Source organism: Lissotriton vulgaris, chromosome 10 (assembly GCF_964263255.1).
Source record: "Lissotriton vulgaris chromosome 10, aLisVul1.2, whole genome shotgun sequence".
Classification (NCBI taxonomy): Eukaryota; Metazoa; Chordata; class Amphibia; order Caudata; family Salamandridae; genus Lissotriton; species Lissotriton vulgaris.
Genome location: NC_141698.1, coordinates 125,472,736 through 125,491,191, shown reverse-complemented (window position 1 = coordinate 125,491,191; position 18,456 = coordinate 125,472,736). Strand labels below are relative to the sequence as shown.

Below are 18,456 nucleotides of genomic sequence, written 5' to 3'. Positions count from 1 at the left end.
CGTTAGGATATGTTATGTTACATCATGATATGGTCTGTTAAGGTGTGTTGTGTGCTTTTCTATACTTTATTGTTTTATGGTTTGTTATGCCGTGTCATGCTGTTTTGGTATATTGTATGACTTATTTTGTGTTATGGTGTGCTAGATTATGTTAAAGTGTGTTACGGTGGGCTATGCTTTATTGTTCTGTGTTATGAGTGGTGTGATATGTGTCATGCAGTGATATGCTGTGATATGCTAGGTTCCATTAAAGTTTGGTCATGCTGTACTATGTAAGGGTGTGTTGTGCTATGTTATCCTGTGTTATGTTAAGGTCTGTTATATTACTTCATGCTGTGCTATGCTTGTTCATGTTATGGTTTGTTGTGATGTTGTTTCAAGCTGTGCAATGCTCTATTATGTTATGGTACGTTGTGTTATGTAGCATCACGCTTTCTTATGCTACGGATTGTTATGCCGAATCAGGACTGTATTCTGCAATGTCATATTAGGTTGTGCTTTGTTATGTCATGTTGGGCTCTGCTGTGTTATTTTATGGAGCGCTGTGTTAAGTTTTGCTATAATATGTCATGTTGGGGTGTATTATGTTATGCTATGTCATGTAGGGGTGCCTTATGTTGTGTTCATCTCTGCTGCCTATTTTATGATGTGGAATGTTTTGTGAAGCACCATGCTCACAAGTTTCAAGTTTAGTTTATTATGTTTTGGCTCTCGACTGAGGGCCACATAAAACACATACAATTATACAATAATGGTTACAAAGATAAACATAGGTTACTGAGTTAAAAGAGCCACAGCTTATTCCCTGGTTGAGCAGTCATCTAGCTCTTCTCCATGAAACATTTAATAAATATCTAAAAACCCCTTGAAGAAGTTAAAAATTCTAAAACAGAACATTTCATTTGGCGGACAGTAAAGTGCATGGAAAAAAGTTTTAACATTTAAAATTCCCAGTTGTAAACAAATTGGTTTTAGCCACTTAGAACGCAAAGGGCGCAATGCCGGACAAATAAACAAGACATGATTACGATCCTGTATGGCATTACTACAAAGGTTGCATATCGGGGATACACCATACCACTTCGCAATGAGGTAATTAAGGGGGAGTAAATCATGTCTTAAAATGTACCACAATCTACGGACTCTGTGGGGAATATTCCAGGTAAGATATTGTTGGGCCAGTTTTGGTGTATATGTACTTAACAGTAATTGCCTTTCTTTATTCCCTTGTTTAGCGATTATATCCATCTTGAAACTGAGCTCCCATGAGGCGCATTTCAATTTAGACTTTAGTTCAGCCGGAGTAAGCGAAAACAATGAGCTTTCACCAACTCCAACAAAACTACAGCTTTTCTAAAGTTCTTAACCAGCATAGAGAACTCATTAAAGTGGCCCAGCAAGTTCTTTTTTGATAGCTTCCCGTAAGGTATCTGGGTTACTTCTCGCTAAACAGGCCACCCACCTTACAAGGGCAATCAGCCCCTGCACCCAACAACTTCGGAGTCCGAATTCTAGCCTGCATGCAGAGACTGAACAAGCTGTATTTAGAGAGGAAATTCTTCTTGCTAACAACACATTACATATTCCTTTTTTTAAAAAAAACATTTTTTTCAATAACAAAACAGAACATTACAGCCATCTTTCCTCACTATTAGCAACCACTTTCAAATTGCACATTTAAACTTAAATTCGCCACATTTGCATGTACTGCATCATCATCATCATCTACTCTGATGTCATACATTGTCATAGGGGTGAGTATGAGCAGTGAGCACATGCAATAGAAGCTGACGTCAGGCCCCCACTAGTTCACTGCTTCTTAACAGCACTTCTTGCGTCAGACAGCGTCGTTCGTGGGGAGAGGCACATTAGGAAACTGGGCTCGTTCATGGGGGTCTCTCATCTGAGCCTCTATTGCAGCTCATCGCTTAGTTCAAGAATTCTTCGTAGGGTGTTTTTAATCCCGTGGGTGGTTGGCCTAACAACTCAATACACTCCCCCTATAAATGGAACACTATTCTACACCCAGTTCCTCATGTCAGTCTTGCTTGTAATATTCAGCCAGTTGGCTGCTCTGTGTTGCCACTGTGCCATGTGGGCTTGGCAGCATGCATCAATGCCCTAAAACAAACATTGAAAGTGGGTAGGAACGCACTGCTTGCATGTAACAGCACCATTACCAAATAGTGTCTTAGTAATTGTAGTTCAGATTTTCACACAAAGTTCATATCATTTTTCAGCTAATGCCGTCTTTTAAAATCGTATCTCTAGACACCAGTGTTTCGGGATTCCTCCCTCATCAGCAGAGAATATTTACGGGTTGCTGGACAAGCTGCCAATTTTCTCAGGTATAATCCCACTCATAGCGTGCAGGCGTTCTAAAGCTCATCAGCTTGGGGGTGGCTCATTTGAGCCTTTTAAACGTGAAAGTGGGTAGGAACCCACTGCTTGCATGTAGCAGCGCTATTACCCCATAGCATCTTGGTAGTTGTAGTTCAGCTTTACACACAAAGTTCATATCATTTTTTTCTGATTAGTTCACCGCAAACTCTAAGCGAGTGTCAGCCCAGTAGTTAAGATATCGAAAGAGAATTTCTGGGCTGTATATTTGCATAACTCTCTTCAACTTAGTGTATCTGTTCCACCACCATGCTACCACCATCACTATTTTAGGCATTTGCTTGCTCTCAGTTCTTGCACCATATATCGAGCACTATAGAGTGTCTGATGTAATTTCCACTATTAGGTATTCTGCCTTAGGTTCATTGGAGTGAGGAGTCCATTTAGCAACACATAGGAATTGTGCTGCTATACAGTAGTATTTATAATTAGGAGGTTCCAGTCCCCCTTCAGTTATTGGGAGTTTTAGATCACCGAGTACTACCCTACTACTTTTACATTTCTAAATTTTCTCATTAGAGTGCGTCCAGGTCTTTAAGTAATGACTAAGATAAAGCCACTAGTAACCTATTAAGGAAACCTAGTAACTTGCATAATATTATTAGTATACACAGTTCTGTTGTTGCAAGGTGGAAGAATTATGTGATATGGATGCGAGGCCTTATCACATAATACTAACACAATACACAGGAGTAGACCGCAGATTTACTCTTAGCAGCCTTAGCTCAGTCAGGGTAGTGTGGCTTATGCAGTGAGGCGGACTCAAACAAACATGTGTTGAGCATTTAGGATAAGATAGGATTTAAGTTTATACAGCGCTAGAATGTCGAGGCGTCTTGGCGCTAAGGTGAGAAAAGAGGTATAGGCGTATTATACTGAAACAGTTAAGATGCCGAAAATAACCATGTTTTAATCTGCTTCCTAAAAACTGTCAAGCTTGGTTGAAGTCTGAGTGTCAAAGGCAGTTGGTTCCACAACCTAGCTGCACACAGTGATACACTTTTCCTGCCCCACCTGGCTTTGCGAACTTTCGTAGTACACATGAGGCCGGAATTTGCTGACCTTAAACATCTAGTAGGAATGTACCACTGAAAGATTCTTTGCAGATCGGGCTCCGCTTCACCATATAAAGTCGTGTGCGCAAGGCACAGGACCTTAAATTCCATGCGTTGCTGTATGGGATGCCAATGTAATGACTTAATGGCCGCAGAGGTGGGGTGTCCCTTTGGATTACTTAGGAGTATTCGAGCGGCCGCATTTTGTATAGACTGCAGTTTTGTCTTCTGTGCCTTATCGCTGCCAATGAGAAGAGCATTCCAATAGTCTATTCGGGATAGGACTAAGGCTACCACCAGGGCCGGACTGGGAACAGCAACCAGCCCTGGCAGGTTGCTTCTCCACCGGCCCTGGGAACGGGAGGGAGTGGGGTGTTAGCCACTAAGCACTGTTACCGGGTTTCTTATAGAGGGCCAATTTTGCAGCACTGCTGCAAAAAAACGGCACCCTGTAAGAAAAGTGGCCCTCTGCGGCCACAAAAGCAGCCCCCACCCCTCCAGCCCACCGGGTAAATGCCCGGTGCCCATTACAGCCAGTCCGGCCCTGGCTACCACCACAGTTTTTCGTAACTCCTGTGAAATAAAAGTAAACACCTTCCGCAATAACGTCAAGATATAAAAGCAGGTGGAAGTTACATGGTTTGTCTGTGCTGAAAAACCCAGTTTATTATCGAAGATGATCCCCAGGTTTTTTTACTTTTATGGAAGGTGTTGGCTCGTTACATTATTCTACGGACCGTGAAAAAGTGAGTTGACGCAGTTTTTTTATTTCTCGTTTACCAGTGATGTTGTTTACTTAGAGCATTTCTGATTGTTATTAGTTTATTTTTCTTTCAGTTGATAAGTTGGATTTATTTTTGTTCACACTGACTTAACATACAACAGACGATGTAATTCATTGAATCATCATACAGAATGTTCTACTTGCGTAATATACACATGAGGTTTCTTTGAGATATGTATTGGTTTGCTTTTTTGGACATTGAAACGTTCATACAAATGCGGATGTTAAAGAGAGTTTATGTTTATCTTTCAGATTGAGCCCCGGACGAAGGGTCTCATGGCCCGAAATGCATAGGGCAACATTTCAAATATGTCATGGAACCTAAACATGTTATGGAATCCAAGCGTCATAAATGATTTGTAATTGTTTAATTATGTTGTTCATATCGCATAAGTAAAAATCACCAATTGATGGTTTATTATTGTGATTTGGGTTTGTGTTGTTAATTATACAGACTGATTATTGGTTAAGTTTGCATTTGTAAAAAAGAGAAATTATTACCACTTAAGGGTGGATCAGAAACAGTGCACTCAGGTCAAGTGGTTTCACTTGTTTTCTTTATAGTTTGACTAGCAGCCCGTCCCGACGTTGTCCGGGGGAGAAAAGTAATGTGTGAAAAAATATTATGAAGCTTTTAATATTTCTCGGTACTGCCCCCTGTTGAATGTGCCTATTTATTTTCCCTGTCTGCCCCCTGTGCAGGCCCTTGCAAATGTAAATGTGCCTTGTTGTATGTGCCTTTGTATTTTCCCTGGATGCCCCCTGTTGAATGTTCCTATTTATTTTCCCTGTCTGCCCCCTGTGCAGGCCCTTGCAAATGTAATTGTTGGTTGGTTGCCCCCTGTTCAATGTGCTTTTTTTTTCCTGGCTGCCCCCTGTGCAGGCCCTTGCAACAGCTTTATACAGCCTCGTTGTGGAATGTAAAAGAGGCTTGTGGAATTGAGCGTTTGGATGTTCCCCTGGCCTCTGAGTTTTTTTTGTGTGAAAGTAGTGCTGATTTATTTATTATCGCGTTCGTGGCCCTGCCAGCAATGTTTACAGGGAGTGTTCTGAGCACGTTTTTTTAGCTTCCCCCTCGCAAGAACGTTAGACGGTAGTAAAGCGCTGTGAATTAACGTGCAATGAGACTTGTTCTTTTCCTGAATATTTCCCTGGCCGCCCCCTGTGAAGCACCTTCCAACAACAGTGCGCGAGTCCGGTAATGGCTTTTAATGAGCATAGATGATGCCTCGTTGTAGAATGTGAAAGCATAGCTGCCAAGGTTTCAGATTGCCATGTGTGACATTTTCATAATTTCAGTGTAATTATGAGTGACATTTCAACGACTATGAGTGACACTTTCTTGCGGACAAAATTAAGCAATGAAGACGATCAACACATGTAAATATCAGAAATAACACCACAAAGAGTGTTCCAATCGAAACACGTCAGTCTTTTGAATAAACTACTACGGCAACTATACCTCACAATGCAAGCTTTCCTCTGTGTGTGACCACGACGCTCTCGCTCTATCTATCCCTCTCCTCTGTCTCTTTTTATCTCTCTCCTCTCTCACACCCTCTCTATCCCTCTCCTGCCTTTATCCCTCCCCCTCGCTCTCTCCCTCTCTTTATTGCTTTCTTTATTCCTCTCCTCTCTCTTTATCCTGCTCCTCTCTTTTTATCCCTCTCCTGCCTCTTTTTATCCCTCTCCCCTCTGTCTCTTTTTATCCCTCTCCTCTCTCACGCGCTCACTCTCTAGACCTCTCCTGTGTTTATTCCCCTCCCCCCTTGCATGTTCTCTCTCTCTATCCCTCTCTCTATCCTTTCATCCCTCTCCTATCCTTTTATCCCTCTCCTGTCTGTCTCTTTTTATCCCTCTCCTCTCTCATGTGCTCACTCTCTAGCCCGCTCCTCTCTGTCATTATCCCTCTCCCCCTCTCTCACCAGGTTGCACTGTTTGCTTTGATCGGAAAACGTTAATTTTGAGTCATTTTATTCGATAGAGGCCGCCTTGCAAATACAGATGAAGCACCATTTTCACACAGTTGTGAAAAATGTCACCTTGCCTTTAAATATCCGTCATGAAAAATGAAAACATTTTTGGCAAACAGCTACTCACCTGCACTCACTCAGCCTTAGCTTACGCAGTGTAAGTTGCTGTTCCAAAAATCCCAACAACGCTCTGTACTACCCGCTTCTCTTGGGCCTACCTTCCTTCCACAGAGGCACCTGCTCCGGTCTGTTTTTCACTGGTCACGACTTACTGCGCACTTTTAATTGTTGCGCATGACTGACATTAGTGGTCCTGCTCTTTGATTCTCTGAGGGTGTTGTCTCGACACTTATACTCCATTTTTTTAAAGGCTCGAGTCTCTGTTTACCAAGACAGAAAAGGGGCCCATTAGTACTGCAGAGACCTGTTCAGCTGTCAGCTGCAATGAGCAGCAGCCTCACTCTGCCTGGAGCTTCCGTCAGACACAGGAGCACGATCCCTCGACCAGCCCCGGGTCGGAAATAATTATTTACTGGCAGGGGAGATATTTTAGCCCCACTGCAACAGACTGAAGGTGCGATCTGTAGTGCTGCCAGCCAGCCGAGCACCATGATTCCGGTGCACCTGCCGCCCGCAAACCAGTGAGCTCTGCAGCCAGCCTCTACCTCTCAGTTGGGACGGACCCCGGGCCCCCTGCGGCCGGCCCGGCCGGCCTGGTGCCAACAGCCATGATTGTGCACATATTGAAAAAAACAATGTTTATGCTCATCAAGCAAAACGATGTTTGTGCTCCAGAAGGCTACATGTATAAAACGGTGTGGGAAGGTTTTGTGCTGCGATTGGATGGCTGTTTGGAGGAAGGGGCGGGCAAGAGTGTTACGCGATTGGATGATACGGTTCCTTTTCTGGTCGAAGCCGCGCCCCTTTGTTTATCTTGGCTCGGAACCCTTACGGAGGCAGTGATTACCGAATTTGCCGACCTCTTTTAGTGCACATTTGTGGAAAACTAAGTTTATGCTCCTGAAGGAAAACGATGTTTATGCTCTCAAGGCTATGTGCATAAAACGGTGTTTATCGCTCCTGAAGTGGACGTGCATGCAGAAGTAGCTGTGTTGTGTGTGTGCTTGTGTGTGGTTGCAGTGGTGAAGTTGCTGTGTTGTGTGTGTGCTTGTGTGTGGTTGCAGAATCTGTTGCTTTGTGTGTGCTTGAGTGCTTGAAACCGAGCGAATGGGACATGCCCCTCTGCCAATGTTACCGCCCACATTGAGAACAACGCCCACAAGGAACTACTTTCTCCGGAATGTTGTTTGCCCTTCATAATGTATATGTTGTACAAATGTATAGCCTATGTCCTTCTGCTGCAACTGCCCTTTCCAACGCTGTATTGGGTGTTGTGATTGGTGCTGTGGTTCCCGAGTTTACCTGGCCAAAAGGTGCAAGTTCTCTCTTTATAATAGTAGTATAGATATACACAATTGGGACATTGTGTACGCCTAGGCAGCACGCTGTGTTTAAAGATAGTTTAAAAGGTAGATTTATTTAAAGTAATTGAATAAAAAGGTGTGCCCCTCCTTATATATAAAATACAGGTGTTGGGCAGGTACCCGCTTCGACCGGCCACCATGTATGATCCCACAGGGCTGGACCACCACCAAACTCAATGACCTGTCTTATCTGTGTTGAACTTAAGGTAATTATTGCTCATCCAGCTCATGATGTGACTCGGACACGCATGGAATCTAGAGGCTACCTGCTCCAACTGTTTTGATACCCAGATGATGATTTGGGTATCGGCGGCATACGACACAAACGAGAACCCATGCTGTTTGATGAGAGGGGTCACATAGATATTAAAGATTGTCGGTGACAGTGCTAAACCCTATGGGACTTTACATGGCAGATGGAAGGTAGCAGGCTTTCCCAGTCTAGAGTTTTCCTCCTATCTTCTAGGAAGGAAGAGAGGAGGGACAGGGCTGCCTCCCCAATCCCCACTGTCTTCAGCCTTTGCACCAACACCGTGTTATTCACTGTGTCGAATGCAGCTGACAGGTCAAGAAGGATGAGGATTGCTCTCTCCCCCCCATCCACCTGTCTGAAATTCCTTTGTTGCCATAACTAGCACCGTCTCGGTCGCATGCAATGTTTGAAAACCATGCTGACTACAATCGAGCAGGTTGTTGCTGACTAGATAAGATGTCAGCTCCTAATTGACTGCCCTCTCAAGGATTTCGGCTGCAATCGGTAGGCACGAGATAGGGCGATAGTTCTTGACCTCTAACGGGTCAAGTGCTGGCTTTTTCAAGATGGATCTGATACAGGCCTTCTTCCAGACCAACAGGTAGCTCCCTGACGTGATCACCTGATTTAAAATGGGCGTTAGATATTGACTAATGGTCTGGGACACCCGACGTATCACTGTCAGAGGACAGGGACCACATGGTGACCCCGACTTGGTGGTACAGATGGATTCATTTACTTCAACAGGAGTAAGTGAGTGGAACATATTCAGCTGACATTGCAGCGGCAAGTCATCTGTGGTGACATGTTGACCATCCATGCCTCCCTGCCTGTTATTTTATAATTCCTCATAAATCACATTGATCTTGTTCTGAAAGAAACTGGCCATTTTATTACAGAACACAGAATCAGGACTAAAACGTACATTCTGGCGCAATTTAGATAGTTCCTGAACATTTTTAAAAAGTTGCTTGGTAGAGTTACTTGCTGAATAGTAGGTGGTTTTTGCAAAAATAATGGCTTCTTTATATTTTTGAAGCGCAGTGTTATAGGGTATTTTATGCTCTATCCTGTATTCTGTTCTCCAGGTACGTTCGGCTTTCCTGCTTAAGACTTTCAGCTTTTTCAGTTCCGGACCATACAATGGAGATGGTGCCAGTGCTCTTCTGGGTTTCATTTCTTTCAAAGAGGCCACTTTCTTTACCGCCTTGGCTATCCAGCTGTGAAATTGGCTGGCAGCCTCGTTGTTAACGGAAACCTGAGCAGGGGGACAACTATTTAGTACCTGCTCCAATTCAGTACCTTGGGTTTTGTCCCACTGCCTGATTTTTAGGCTTGCTGGTTTCCTCCTACCCTGCAGTATGGGAAGTAAGTAGGGAAGGTTAAAATAGATTGCAAAGTGGTCAGACCAGGGAATAGGGACATGATTATTCAGTGTGACTACTGAGTTAGTAGAAAAAATCCCATCAAGCGTATGACCCGCCAAGGGTGTAGGGCCCACCACCTTTTGATGAAAACCATAGCCTGCTAGGTTATCAAGAAGCCGGCTGGTATCGGGGTTGTTGTTGAGTTCAAGATGAAAATTAAATTCACCCAGAATAATAAGTGAGTTGTAATCTGTGCAAGATTTAAGCAGGGTCTGTAAAGCCAAAGAAAAAGGGGCTCTAGTGCCCGGCAGTCTGTAGAGAAGAATCCCCCGTACTGTGGAAGTGTTGTTAGTTTTCACCACAAAACGTAGGGCCTCCGCAGGCAGTTGTGTTATAGGCTCACTGTACACCTTCAGGTTGTCACTGTGAATTATAGCTATCCCACCACCTGCATTACCTATCCTGTCCTAACTACAGAATATCCCACCAGAAGGGAGCTATTCCAGTCAGGACCAGAGGCCTGACGAATCCAAGTCTCTGTAAGGAAGACTACGTGAGGGGCAGAGACCTAGATCGTACTTGTGCTTGCTCAGTGATCTATAATCAAGCAGTTGGTTTTTTCACTGTGGTGTCTGTCCCCCCATCCCAAGGCAGTCAGCCTGACTATTACTGCTGGCTACAGTGCTCCCATCCGGGAAGGAAAAATCTCCTCCCCCTTCCTCACAGACCCTAGCCTCTCGACGTTCCCTGCCTCCCTATCAGTGTTTATGTCCAAAGTAGGGGAAGGCTGGAAGCCACAGACCGTACAGGGAGACTCCTCAAAATGCTCCTCACTAAGAACCAGTTTAGGGCCACAACACTCACCGCCCAGGATCTGCGCTCCAGTGAACAGGTGGGATCCAAACTGACCAGGGGTTCTGATGCTGGACTCGCTCCGGGCACAGACGGGCGCAGACGGGCTTGCTTGGCTTTGGCGTGCCTTTGGTGCGCCTGCTGCGCACGTCCACTGCGCGCTTGCGCCAGCGTGTCTTTTATCCCCTGACTAGTGAAAAACTAGAGTGCTGACCGTACAAAGACTCTGCGGGCCCGCTATTACATCTGGGAAACTGTGAGGTCAAAGACAGCAACTTCAGTTTAGAAACACTTCAGCAAAATTTCAAGTAAGCATTTAGACTGAACTGCATTTACCAGGAGGCAAAGAGGTGAAATGTGCTGGGAGGTGAAGCTGTGTGCTCCCATCCCCTTTCTGTTTGAAAAGGCTCCCTTGGGCCACTGAGCTGACGAGCTCTTGGAGATGCATCTGTGCACCAGAGAGAGATACAGAGACCTGGGAGGATTGTGGCAGCTTTCTCAGCAACCCCAGATGAATTTTGTTGTTATCTCTACTGATGAAGGATAATATCCAGAAACACTTGAGTCAAGAGATTAACAGCACTAACCTGCACCAACTTTGGTGAAACACTTCAGCAAAATGTCAAGTAAGCATTTAGACTGAACGGGATTTACCAGGAGGGGGGAACTGTGCTGGGAGGTGAAGCAGTGTGCTTCCATCCCCCTTCTATATATGTCCACACTTTTAACAAAATGCACTCTACCTCCTGGGCTTAAGAGGGCACTTAAGAGTAACTTGTCTATGTTAAGGCAGTCGTGTGGCTCTGCAGCACTGTATTTTTCTGTAAATATAGGCACCAATAGAAACTGAATAAGTTGCATATAACAAGAGTTATAGATTTTCGAAGTGTTCATAAATGAATGCAATACATCTGCCAAACGTTCACCATTAAAGTCAATGAGGTAAAGACACACTTAGCAATGTGATACTTGCAGTGCGAGCGCAGTATAGTTCTCTCATGGTTAAAGTTCTGCGGGCCCCTAGACCAAGATTCAACAGTCACTATTCTGTTACCTTGCCCAGGGAGTCCGGGTGCATAGGTTACTTGCCTGTCCTTGGTGCTGACAGGATCCGCAGTAGCTGTCAAAATGCAGCACTTAGCAAAATCACACTTCACTATGATAATACACTCTACCCTTGGAGCGTAGAGGCCTTTGGGGAACCTGGTCTGGATTCAACAGTTGGATTTCTTCTATCATGCTCTGTGGCTCCAGATGCAGAGGCAATTGTCAATCACTGAGGGGGTCATGCCAAAGATGCTTTACCACACACTCAACGACACTTTCTTCAGGATCCAGGAACAAAGCAGTGGGTTCGCTGTCTACAATGGCCGCTGTTGCTGTGAGGTACTATTGAGCTAGAGATGTTGATGGAGCGGTCGATGATCTGACTGGTGATCACCAAGTCTTGGCTGCTGCAAATGTAGTTTTGGGTTACTTCAACGGCGGGAGGTTGACAGGAGTGGACTACCGGTTCGAAACTTGCTTTGAGCGAAGCTACCACTCCAGGCTTGCAGGCACCACTTCTCTTTGGGATCACTCTCGACAGGCCCAACGGGTTGCAATTCTTGTGGTGCAACATGCTGATTCTTCTGCAGGTTGCAGTTGACTGGTGCCATCAGTCGGGGGAGTTTCTTCGTATTTCTAGCGTCGACTGAAGTCCCTCTTGCTGGGATGAAGGAGTTTTCACCAAGGACAGATGTTGACACTCGGGTTCAGCATATGATCTCTTCAGGGTACTTAAGAGTCCTCTCTTTGTGCTGCAGCAGTGTCCAAAGTCCTGATTTTGGTGACGTATCTTCTTCATACCCCTTATCAGATTCCAAGTTAGAACTGAGGGTCTGGTGCCTGGGGAGCTCTTTAAATCCTAGTTTTGGGGATTTCGAGGGCATGAGAGACAATGGCCAATAGGCTACTGCTCCCTGTGGCAAACACTCCCTGTTTAGTGACAACATCTTGTGGGTGTATGTCACTATGCTACCCAGAATACCCTATTTCAGGGTCTGTCAAAACGGAAGAACCCTTCCTTGGCTGTACAGACCATCTGGCCCATCTTCCCATCTCCTCTTGAGTTTACCTGGGAGTCTCTAGATAATGCCCTTAATGGTCTTGTTCAATCAATCCACCAAGCCATTAGTCCGAGGGCGATAGGGGGTTGTGAATCTGTAACTCACACCACATTCATCCCACATAGCATAGAGGTATGCAGACATGAAGTTGGTCCCTCTATTTAAGACCACCTCCTTAGGAAACCCAACCCCAGAGAAGATGCATTTGCCACTGCAGGATCAGTTGTGGTCCTAAGCCTCTGGATATCTAGTGGCATGGTCCACTACCACTAAGATGTATCTATTTCTAGATGCAGTAGGAGGGTGAAGGGGACCAACCATGGGGATCCCTACCCTCTCAAAGGGAGTCCCAACCGCAGGTAGTGGAATTAAAGCAGCCTTTGTATTTGCTCTGGTCTTGCCACTGGCTTGACAGGTTGGACCGGAGTGACAGAACTCCTTAAACTTCTCAGACATCTGGGGCTAAAGAAATGGGTGACTAGCCTTTGCCAGGTCTTAGTCTGTCCTAGATGTCGAGCAAGGGGGAATGTCATGGGCCAATGTCAGAATGAATTCCCTGTATATTTGGGGACCACAACTCTCCCGATTGCCCCTGGTTTGGGGTCCCTGGCCTCTGTATGCAGTAGTCCATCCTTCTAATAGACCCTCAGATCTCCCTTCACATCTCCCTCTTCTTGCCTGGCAGCTTGATGTCTCAGGCCCCCTAGGATAGGGCATACCTGTTCACAAGTCCTCTCTGGAGGGTCCTCCTGCACTCAGAAGCTCTGCCAGGTCAGGCCCAAGCTCCTCAGCTGCAGTTCCCTCTTCAGGCATCAGGGGGCATCACCCTCAGAATATTTCTCCCCCTGACCCTTGGACTTCTTGGAAGGTGTGTCACCAGTCTTCCTGCCCTTTTCATTTTACTTGGTTTCTTGGGCCATACTTTCAGGCTCCAAGTCCTCTTGAGTATGCTCCTATTCAGCCTGCGCTTTTGTAGTCATGCACACCCATTCAGAGAGGCCTAGATTACGTGCATGGACCCTCTTTTCTACTTCTGCTCATGCAAAAGTCTCCAGATCGTTGTCTAACAGACATGGAACTGGTATGGCATAGAACACCACCAACTGTTTAGGACCAGAAACCCATCCCCAATCTAGGCTAACCACAGCTAGTGGATGATGCATAGTCTCATTGTCAACATTAGTAATTTGGTGACTAGGACTAGGAATGTACTTCTCTTGGGAAACCAGTTTGGTTATTACCATGGTAACACTGGCTCTTATGCCTGTGCCTAGACAGGTTGTCAGGCAGAGCATCCAGAGGTTCAACATCCCCCATCCAGGGGAAATAGCTTCTGTGTAACCTCTGTCCTCTGCAGAAAACACATCCATTCCTGTGCCCAAACTAGCTAAACTCTTGGAATGTCCACCGGTGGGGAACTTGTTGCTGCATGTTGGAGAACCTCTCATAAGCCCTGGCTTATGACAATCAAAGCATGTCCTAGCCTTCTTGGGATCTGAACTTTTGCCCTGGTACCCTTTTCCTTTGGACTGGGATGAGTCTAAGGGCCCACCCTCCAGAGAAGGGTTTTGGGGGTCTTTTGAGAACTCTCTTTTTATCTTTGTCGATGCTCACCTCCTTCCCCTGTTGAGAAGTCTGAGCACCCTTCTTGGGGTCACCCCCACCGTGGGTCTTTTTCTGGGAAACCCTGGGTTGGACCCATTTGTCTGCTTTCTTCTCCAACTTGACAGAAGAAGACACGTCAGAATCTACCTAATGCAGTCTTATTTGTGGTACAATGAATCAAAATGTGCTCCTTGACAATCAAATTATAAAGCCCAGTATAAGTGTCCCCTTGATTATTTACAATTCAGCCCTTCAGTGCTATGATTGAGGAGCCAACAAAGTTGACCCAGGTTTGGTCTGGCCTCTTCTGGGCGTCTCTGAATCTTAGCCTGTACTCCTCTGTGGTGAGTCCAAACCCCTCAATCAGTATCTCCTTCATGTGTGAATAGGACACAGCCACACTCTCATCAAGGGTCAGAAGTAAATTGCTGCCCTTCACTGAGAATAAATCCCAAAGTAGAGAGCCTCAGTGTTGGTGACCTAACCGCCTCATCATGCAAGCTCTCTCAAAAGCTGCAAACCACTTAGTTATGTCATCTCCAGTGTTACATTTTGAGAGAAATACTTGGGGGACGTTGAGGTCAAAAGACTCCTCTTTATCTCAGTTAAAATTTTTGGCAGCATCTTTACACACGCAGCCCATCTTATCTCTCTTAATAGCAAGGGCTAGTCTCCTTTCTTCTACGTCCAATGCTTTTTCCTCTAGGGAGAGTACATCAAGCAGGTCAAGGAAGTCTCCTACCACCCTACCAGGTGAGGGGATTCTAGAGTGACCTCTGTCACTTTCCACTGGTGAAGGAGGTCTGGGGAAGATTTATGACTCTGGGTCATAAAATTCTTGTCCTTCACCAACTTGGGCTGTGACCACATCCTCTCCTTCTTCGGTGTGTCCCACCCACAGAGTAGTGGTCATCCCTATCGAGTTTTGCAGACTCATAGTCTTTCAGGGCCTGGTCCAGATCCTCCCTTTTAGAGGTTGTCCTAAAGCTAATGCCTCTAAGCTTGCAAAATGCCCTCAGATCATTGATCTTCAGGATAGAGAGAATGGGCTCATGAGGCTCAGAACATTCTTCATTATGCACTACTGGTTTTAATAAAGTTATGGGATCTTAATAAAAACTTCTAAGAACTTTAAAAAACATTTACCTAGCTTTGTAAAACACCTTTTAACCTTTTAATCAAATTGGAATAGGGATGTAACACAGAGCAGTAGCAATTATTATTAAATCAAGCTTTTAGAAAAATCTAAAAAAGAAATATCTTTACCTTAAATCTAAAGACAATTTTAATGATTTCTTCGTGCACGGAAAAAACAATTTAATGTCAGGTGGTCCAAATTAAACACTTTCTAGATCCCACCGCACAAACACCAATGCTGCAAGGTGTAAGTATTATGGGATATGGCTGGGAGGCCCTATCATGTTATACTAACACAATAAACAGGAGTGGACCTCGGAGTCACTCTTAGCAGTGGTCCTGGTGGTGTAGCCTGAGTAGTCTGGCATACTCAGGGTGACATTGTGTTAAGCATTTCACATTACCAACATTGTCAATACGTGACAGGACTCAAAAGAAACTTTGACACAAAGTTATGAAAATAGATTGGATTTTTATGTAAGTAAAAGCACCAAAACAAACTTGATAGATTGCATATAACCAAAGTTATAGATTTTCCAAGTGTAAAGAAATGTAACAAAGCTGTAAACTTTCACCAAAGTCAATGGGGAAAACACACTTAGAATTGCTATACTTGCAGGGTGTGCTCAACTGAGCCCTCTAGTGGTTAAGGTTCTGTGGGCCCTTAGACCAAGACTCAACAGTTACTCTTCCGTTACCTTGCCCAGGGAGTCCAGTTGCAGAGGTTACGTGGCTGTCCTTGGTTCTGATAGGATCCGTGGTAGCTGTCAAAATGCATCACTTAGCAAAACCACACTTCTCCATGAAGCTATGCTAGCTCACCCTCAACACGAGAAATGAGATGGGGTGAAAAAGCATGGTGTTTCATACCAAACATAACACAATTTGGATGTTCCATAATGAAGTTGGCTAACTCAAGTTTGCCCGGTAGCCAGCCCATGTTTCTTCATGGATGCCTAATTACTTACAGTAAAACCTTGCTTGACAGAGTTACTGTAGGGGTATATATGTGGGTACATATATATCCACACTTTTTACAAAATGCACTCTACCTCCTGGGCTTAGGAGGGCACTTAAGAAGTGACTTGTCTATGTTAAGGCAGTGGTGTGGCTCCAGCACATGGTGAATGCAGAGTCACTCTCGAGCAGAAAGGCTGCTCGGGCAGGGTTACTGTAGTAGCTCTGCAGACATACTTTTACATGGTGTATGTTTCTATTTCCTATGGGTTTACAAGGAGTGATAAGTGCTTGCCAATTGGGTGTACCAATTTACAGTTATAGTTTAAGAGAAATAGCACTAGTGTCTGGTTGGCACTGCAGATCCCAGTGTACTTTCAGATCTACCAAGACAGCATCTAGGCAAAAAGTGGGGGGCGACCATGAAAAAAAAAACACTTTCTAACATCTATCATGTCTACCACTGACAGGGGGATCACCATCAAAAACTCCATAGAAGTCCTGAACAATTCTGAACTATTGTTTGTACTATGCATTTTTTTTGCCATCGGTGTGGCAGTCACGCCTTTTCCTACCTGGCTCCAAAAAATATGGAATGAGCTCTGGCCCAATATTAATCTCAAAACAAACTTTCACTAATTAGAAAAAGCCGAAAACATGGGTTTTTATTTTTCCTTAAGCTCTCTGTCCCTCTAATATGTCTGTTTTTTTATTTTTTGCAATCTAGCATCTGAACGTCCTTTTCTGGGAAAAGTGCTTTACAAATTATTTTTAACATAACACACCATAATTGCAAGCACAGCAGCTTTGAGGGGTTTACCCTCTATTACATATTTATCTGTGTGGTAAATATGTACCTACAGGCATCTGAAAGACATGGATGCAGGCATTTAAAGGACTGGAACATCCCATTGCTGTTCGACTGTTTTTGTACTATGCAGTGGGAAAATATGGTTTTATTTAGTTTAGCCTTTGGGTGGACAGGTCACTAAATGTATCTAATTGTTGGTTTATTTCCAGTATCTGTGTTTCTTGGGTCTTAGGATATCGAGAATATCATACTCAAATAAAGATATCATATGCTGGCATTCAGCTACATCTATTCCATTCACTTTTCCATATCGCTGGAAGTGTTGTGTTAGTGGCTCCATGGCCAGCATAAACCAGGAGGGTGAAGGGGGCATTCATTTCTCATGCCCCTCTTTACCGTCTATTCCCCATATGTACTTCCCACTTTCATAGTCTGGCCAAAGGGTCTGTATACAGCATCTAGATCCAACTGTGTACGAATTTTAGGACCAAGTCTCCTTTTTCTTTAAGGCTATATATAGGTAAGAGGAAACAACCATTACAACGCAGACAATTACAATGCATATACCATTCATTATAATGCATGCTATTACAACACAATCCTTTAGAACGCATATGCCATTACAACTTATGCTATTACAACACAATATTAGGTAAGTGGGTTAGGTAAGTTTTGTTCTTTATTTTTTCTGATGTTTATGTATTTATTGATTTATTAATGATTGAGGGATTCATTTATATTGATATTAATATGTAATTTATTAATTTACATTTTTCTAAAAAGTGGAAAAAGGGGGTTTAGGTTGAGGAGGGTATTAATACCCAGGTATTGATTTTAATACCCGGGTATTAATCCGTTTTGAGTTTAAGATACATGTTAGAAATTTCAAAATAATTAAGATTAATACTTATGAGGGTGCAACCGCCACCCTCTAGCACAAGGTGTAACGGAATAAGTTTTTTTTGGGTGTCAGGTAGATTAATACAGAGGTGTTAATTTGTATGCCCGGGCATTAATCTGTTTTGATTTTACTACTCATTTAAATAATTTCAAAATAAATACATTTAATATTTGATGGGGTGCAAGGAAATTCGGGATTTTGGGTGGGGGATAGTATTAATACCCAGGTATTATTTTATACCCTGGCTATTTGAAATTAATGTAATTTTATTAATTAAAAATAATACTTCTGACTGTGTAACACCTATCCTCTGGCACAGGATGCAGGGAAATTAGGGGTTTTGGGTGGGGGAGTGTATTATTGCCCAGGTATTAATTTTAATAGTTGGGTATTAATCAGACTTGATTTTAATATTAATTTAAGTAATACAAAATATTACATTAATACTTATGAGGGTGTAACACTCACCGTCTGGCACAGGATGCAAGGGAATGAGGGCGTGTGGATGTGGAGCTGTACCAATAAATTTGATACTTGGGTATTAATCCGTCTCGCCCTTAATATTCCTGTTAGTAATTTAAAAAAAAAAAAAATTAATATTCATAAGGATATAACATCCACCTTCTGGCACCGGGGTTTTAGGTGGGAGAATATATTAATGCCCAGGTATTCATTTTAATGTTTGGGTATTAACCAGGTTTGATTTTATCATTAATGGGAAAAAAAGGAATTCATCTGTTTTGCCCTTAATATTCCTGATAGTAATTTT

At 43.8% G+C, this 18,456-nt stretch overlaps 1 protein-coding gene across 1 annotated transcript in view; it reads right to left on the bottom strand.

Annotated features, from left to right (window-relative positions):
- Nucleotides 1–18,456, bottom strand: part of LOC147684822 (cytochrome P450 3A21-like) — a 295,556-nt gene that overhangs the window by 61,974 nt on the left and 215,126 nt on the right. The window lies entirely within an intron of this gene.